Source organism: Lepisma saccharinum, chromosome 23, assembly GCF_977018435.1.
Source record: "Lepisma saccharinum chromosome 23, izLepSacc3.1, whole genome shotgun sequence".
Classification (NCBI taxonomy): Eukaryota; Metazoa; Arthropoda; class Insecta; order Zygentoma; family Lepismatidae; genus Lepisma; species Lepisma saccharinum.
The window spans coordinates 11,632,573-11,639,547 of record NC_139251.1 but is presented as its reverse complement, the minus strand read 5'-3'; the positions used below and the strand labels follow the sequence as shown (position 1 = coordinate 11,639,547).

The window sequence follows — 6,975 nt, the reverse complement described above, 5'->3', positions numbered from 1 at the left end:
GGGGACTCACCTCCCACCCCTCTGTGTCCTACCTACACCATCTAGAAAAGCCCTCTGTGCATCCTTACCTAGGATTCAGTTAAAATTACAACCACACACACATGATATTAGACAAAAAAATATTACAAGACACTTACGCAACAATTGAAGCATTCCACCGAATAACGATGTATGATACTTTTGGGAATGTGCTGAGTTACCAGGCTTGCATAAGGTTTTATGTTTTTTTCTATTGTAGTACAGTAACATACTACAGGTTTTACCCGTTGTTCTCGCAATCACTGAAATGTACAATACAGCTTTTTTTCAGTGGTATGCTTCAATTGAGTGCTTTATTTATAATGTGCCATTGGTGATGCTAAATTAGGGAAGGAACAAAAAATAAAATGCATGGGTTGCAGAAGTGTTGGATAAATTGGGATAAATATGACAACCAGGGTTTGTCTTTCGCTTTGTTTTCAGGGCTAAAAGTTCACTTTGAATCAGCAACCAGCATTCAACTAATGAAAGAACAATCATGTCTGAGATATGCTTACCAGTGTGGTTGGGATTGTTTCAATGCTGGCCACAATGATAACATTTCTTGTACAGTTTTACTCTTGCCTCGAAGGCAATTCAAATGTCTTCTTGCAGTGTTCAGTCACATAATTCCATGGCTCAACATTGTAATCAAACCATGCTTTGCTGTCAGTGTTGTTTTTATCATAATCTGGAAGGTAATAGAAAAATACATTCAAGAAAAGAAATATTATGTGCTTCACAATATTGAGGTTAACAATGAACTATACAAGTTACTATAATAGTGCAGAAGAATAAACCTACATTAAAAACTTCTACAGTACCATTTATATTCAATTATCCAGCTTACCTGTCAAACCATCTACAGAACTGGTGTAAGATTCATGCTGGTTACGCTGTCTCACAGCACCAAAAACGCCACTTCTACGTAGTGTTTTCCTGGTATTTTGGTATCGATCCACAAGTTTTCATTTCATTTTTTTTATTTGGTCCTTGAGCCTTTAGATCTATGTAATAAATTTCCTGCAAAACATTTAAGTTGTGTCAAACACACAAGTTAACTAGAATCAAATCAATAAATATGAACATTGAATGTCGAAAACAATTTTGTGAAAATATATGAAGATATATAATGTCTTCTAATAGACATTAGTTCTGCTCAAGTTCCGAGAAACTAGTTATCTTATGCTAGTTCAATTAGACATACATATACACTGACTAAGTACATTTTTTTCATTTAAAAAAAATTAAGAATACTTTTAACAGCACTGTAATGGTTAAGCTTCAGATTGAGATTATACTTGAATAAACAGAACATATATTTGTACCTTACTAACTCAAAATCAGCCTTTACTTATAATTCAGTAGCATTTCATACACAAAAAAGTAATCTTATTTAACCTAGCAACGTAAAAATTTTACTTTATCCTGTGCCTTATCATAAGTGCCTTGTGAGACTGGTATTAACGTTATTACCACTAGCACAAAAATAATTCCCACATACAGAAAAATGGTGAAAACATGGTTACTCATCCCGTGACACTCTCCATAATTTTACACAAAGTGATTTAGTAAATTAACATGTAAGTTGAACTTGAATATGCAATCACAGTTGAATTGTGGTTATATTTGTCACCAGGAATTCCACAATCATATTTGCAAAAGGTTTTGAATCTAGATGCCTTTGTTTTCGGAATTTTTAAATCATGCTGTTCTGGAACCATATTATGATTCATGTTAAAGAATACTGGGTTCTGCACAATACTCTTTGCATGAGATGCAGTTTTGTTAAGAATCAAATAAGATAATTTGTACTGCTACTGCAAGTGTCGCATGACTTACGTTGAAGGGGTACGTTCCTAAATCTGGTTTAGGGCTGTTAGCATTAAAATTCCTTCAGTAAATACGTACTTCCAACATATGACCATGTGATTTCTGGTTTTTAGCACTGTTTGCTCTTCTCACCAATATTAACAAAGAAATAAATATCTCATACAAGGCAATCTCATCTAAAAAGGAACGCTTACTTTCACCAGGTGGCGAGAAGAACAGAACGCAGTGTTGTCGTCAAAATAATGTACTCAGGTTCTTAAACAAAAAATTCACTCATTCTCAAAAACTTTCATTAAATCACTCAAAAGGGACAATAAAATTTGAATAAAATAATAAAAAAAATGAAGGTCAATATAATTATTAACACAGAATGACATGCTTCATCAGGTGGTGAAGTTAGTTTGGTAACACTTTACTATACCGGAGATGGATTTCTTCAAATTTACAGGAGAAAGTACTTAGGCAAATCATTTTCTGTAGCGTTGGTGATGTTCGGGAATGTAGTTTTGATCCATTTTAATGCGAATGCATGTGGTTTTCTACGAAAATCTATTTCCGACGCGCTATTGCTGCTGCTGCCATTTGCTTTCTGCACGAGAGCACAATACGCACTATTGCTGCTGCTACAACATGATGTGTCGAGGATGCGTCGTGAAGTTGTTGCCGGGTGTGGAAGATGCCGTGGAATTTGTAATTCCGATGTCCGTATATGCTAAATTGAACGAAAGAAGTGCTAATGGAACCTAACCTAACAGGCCTAACCTAACCTACTAGGCACACCTCTTCCCAGTGATGGTTCGTGGGGCTATCGTATGTAAGAAATAGACATTATTTTCGTTAGAAATCCATTATTTCACCTAAAGAAATGTTCTACAACGCAGAATAGTACGTTATCAATGTAAAAAATTGCGAAATAAATCAGATAGGTGTCTCCGGTATAGTAAAGTAGTACCGTTAGTTTTTGTTCCAGATTCAGAAAGTCACATTACTTTTCATCTCTACATCGTACGAAATTTCTCTATTAGTACCTCTGAAGAAAAAAATCCAATCCATTAGTACCTCTCTAAAAAAATAATCAGAGGGAAATTTCTCTGGTGAGTATGTTAGGCAGGTTTCAATGGCTCTCTCATATTAATCTTCATTTTTACGTTTTCCTGCAAGTTATTTAACTTGTAAATCAATGACTGAATGAAATATTATCCATCATTTAGTAATAGTTTTTTACTTTACATAATATATTGCCGAAATTCTCTTTTGTACTTACAGGCTGCATTACCGTAACATGACCAACAATTTCATTCACTAATAGCTATTTTGAATGGTAAATTATCACACAACACATAGATTTAAGTATATTTTCACCACATACAGTTTCAACTAAGGATGTGTTCATTGAAACTTGCTGTGCAATCATCATTTCTGATAACAATGAAGAGTACAAAAAAAAATTTAAGGCACATGCTACATGCAGTATCCCCTCATCGTGAAATAAGATCTCGTGAAAGTTACACATTATCTTCAAATAAAGGGTTATAATTTTCTGTAATTTGCATTTGGATGGAAGTTGCAGAAAACTTTAATTACAGAGATAGAAGTTTGGACCTAGGGACACTTTAAAACATGTGGCAACTAACTTGCAATACTACAAACACTCATTCTGCACACACACACAATATTTGATATAAGCTACCTTAGACGCACCTCGAAATTTTATGCCAGATGCATATTAGTGTAATTGCTTGAGAATACTAAACCTTAAAAAAGTTTCCATCTTCATAAATATTCGAAGATGTTAATTTGGTGAGGATCGCCAGATGAAGAAATTTCCAGGTATAGGTGTACAGTACATAATGGCATAACCCTTCACAAGGTTATGTGAATACAAAAAAGTGCTACTTTCATTAGGTGGATGAAAATTACAAGTAATCCATTCTAAACTGTGCATATATACACGAATATATATATTCATATCACTCTACTATAATGAACGTAGTTAATACTGAGAAGTATCCTTCGGGCCAACAACTTCACTAACACCACGTTTCAACGATGAGACTGCATGAAAAGAAAATAAATATAATTATTCACTTACCTCGGAAAATGTCGGCAAGTGATTCCAAGTAACATCATCCATCTCATCTTGGGATAAGAAACATTTCTTCTGTTGCGTGCTGTCCGTGTTTTCAGTCCGACGAGTCGACGACAAAGTTTTCAGAAAGGAACGGCTTAGCCTAGACAAAGACTGTATTTGCAGATTTAATCACTCGCATTCGTGCTTTGCACATGCGTTGAGAACAGGCCATAGACAAACTACTGTCTTGCTTGAAGACGGACACAAAATTCACTGGAGTTCACCGTGCGATCATTCAAAGATACAGCATTTTGGTTTTCGAACGTGCGGACGCCATGACACATCTAGTTATTGTAAATTTAACCAAACGTTTTATTGTAAATTTAACCAAACGTTTTGTTTCTCTTCACTTAAATGTGTATAATTTTGTTTACGAGTACCATATTTCGTCTAACCAAATTTTTTTGTATTCTTAAACAAAATGCTTTAGTAATTACAAGTAACATTTGGTTATCGGAAACAAAAAGCATAACCAAACAACTCAACCAAACTTTTTTGGTAATTCCAAACAAACCAGTTTTTTCTGTGTATGGGAATTGCAAGAAAATAACGCTTTGGTCCTGGTAATCTCTGGAGTTAGCGAATGAAAACTAGTCTCTGTGCACTGACTCAAGAGAGCTCGACCAATGAACGCGTGAGAAGTGAGTGCTTCAGCTGCTTCTGCTACGAGGCGTTTGCAGTAACGCGCACTGCTTTCTTCCTTCTACTCGCTTTCTACCCTTCTCTACTATTATGCGCAGCCTTGATACACAGATTCCAGAGACGGAGGGTATAGCCTGTCCCAGCTAACTGTGGAGCAGGGCTGCGCATAGAGGCAGAGGAGGAGAAGGGAAATCGAGTGGTAAAAGCGCAGTGTTGCCAACCGTACGGTTGTGGCCGTACATGTACGGACGTACGGTCCAGACCTAAGAGCGGCCCATATGCAGCCGTGCAAATACGGACGTAAATCCGCTACATATTTACGCAAGTACGTTACATTAGATTGCCGAGACATACACTGCGACCATCGCGCTAAGACGCCAGGCGTCCCGGGTTCGCATCCCGCTCGGGTATGGTTGATTGCGAATGTCCATTCATCAATTGTATCATTTCATCAGTCATCCCCATCTTAGCAAATTAGCCAAGAGGCACAAAACGCGAAGTAAAATTAAATTAATCAATCATACACTGCGTCGTATATTTTCATCCGTACACCGTTTCCTCGGAGCCCAGTTCTTGCAAGCACAAGCTCAGGCAGTCCCGTACTACGTGCTTTCTACAAAGGGGGTTCCCAGGAACCGACCTTTCAGCGGTGGTAGCTACGTACCTCACGGATTACCGTTGTTCACAATAGCTGGGTCTTGGCCGAGGGAAGAGCAGGGCAATTCTCTCAGCTGGTTCCTTCCAGTCCCACTTTGCCTTTTCATCCCCGCCGCCTTTACGCACGTGTATACGCAGAAAAGTTAAGGCCTCCTAAACTTTTGGGCCGTAGGAAAATTACTGTGCGTGCCATCCGCAGGTCCCCAAATACTGTCGGATTTCTACGTTGCGTGCAAAATTTAATGACTTCGATGTGTTTTTACGGCTGTGTATGCCCGCTCCGTACGCTAAATGTACGGCTTGTCAAAACTTGCTGTTTTATCCCTAATATTTCCCTAATAAATTATTAAACGAAGCGTACAGACCTGGAGACAAAAATACGGTCCGTTTGCAATGTACGTACGGTATTGTCGCTTTCAAAAGTTTGCAACGCTGCCAGAGGGAAGTAGGGAAAGCGGGTAACTCCGGTCACCCATTGCGCAATCCCGTTTTTCCCACTGTTCATTGGTGGAACCGTCTCGCGTCACAACTTGCGCAGAGAATTGTTCTCGTTCGCCTGATCTACAGTTAGCTGGTACAGGGTATAGTTATTTTTAAAGCAGCTATTTGCAGTTACAATTCCTTAAAGAAGAAGTGACTGTTGCTTGTAGCTTCGTTACTCGTAACTAAACGCAGGGCCATGAAATTAGGCGGGTGGCAGAAGTTCGCGCTGTTGCCACGTCGGAGCACAACCCCGTGCGTTGGGAGGTTTAAGAGACTGAAAGATCTCGTTGTAGAGTTGGTCTTTGTAATCCATGTGATACAAACTGCCAATATATTTGCTTGGAAGGTCAGGGAGGACACAAAAATGCTCCGGAGAAAGTCTGACGTTCGAACTAGGCAACGCAGCCCGGTTGACGTTGCCACACAGTGCGCGGGAACAAGAGGCTTTTGTCCCGTTCTCGCTTTGCTTTTCCCATATGTGGCACCAGCGCAATTCTGGTCAGCCGCCTATTTTCATGGCCCTGCGTTTACTTCCTTTCAAACACTGTGTAAAACTATCAATTAGTGCCAGAGGCGTGCCCAAGGGGGTTTGGTGCGGGATTAGTCCCCCTTTGGACTAATATTCCTGGGAATAAAGACGTCAAGGAAAGATGAAGACTATAGTGTGTTTCAACCTTAAAAGCCAGTATGGAAGTAAATGGAGTACTTCCCTCTTTCTCTAATACATGAGTTTTGCCAATAGCTCTGTCCTTCTCTACCACCGCTGCCTTGCCAGATGTTACAAAATTTACAAAATGTAAAAGTCAAAAATTTCAAACAGTGAAATCATTATCCTGTAGAGTTTTTTATGCTCTATTTACTGACGGCATTATATAACCTGTCATAAATTCATGTGATCTAGTTTTCCATAATTATGCAATTTTGCAAAACGCTTAATTCTTTTTTAGTAAATACTTCAAAAGCCATAAATATCAAACCGCTTGAACAACTTCGCCAGTTTTCATTCTATGGGATCTATGATGTTTGTAGATATTATATTCTTCGCCTGAGTGAAGTAATATGCTTACGAGGAGAGTTATATATATATTCATTGGATATTTTGTATAAATCATCAAACCGTTACACGAAAAAGTTGGTTAGCGAGAAACTTTTCGGTTTGTAGCGATACACATGCAGACCAAGCGAGAAAAGTGTTGACCATTGTTTCAAGT

At 38.3% G+C, this 6,975-nt stretch overlaps 1 long non-coding RNA gene across 1 annotated transcript; it reads right to left on the bottom strand.

Moving 5' to 3' along the window:
• Positions 1–553: 553 nt before the first annotated feature.
• Positions 554–4,500, bottom strand: LOC145977700 (uncharacterized). The gene is made up of 3 exons (XR_014440619.1): positions 3,944–4,500; positions 869–1,041; positions 554–709 (listed from the first exon to the last, which is right to left on the bottom strand). It is a non-coding gene; the product is annotated as an uncharacterized LOC145977700 (long non-coding RNA).
• Between the last annotated feature and the right edge of the window lie 2,475 nt (positions 4,501–6,975).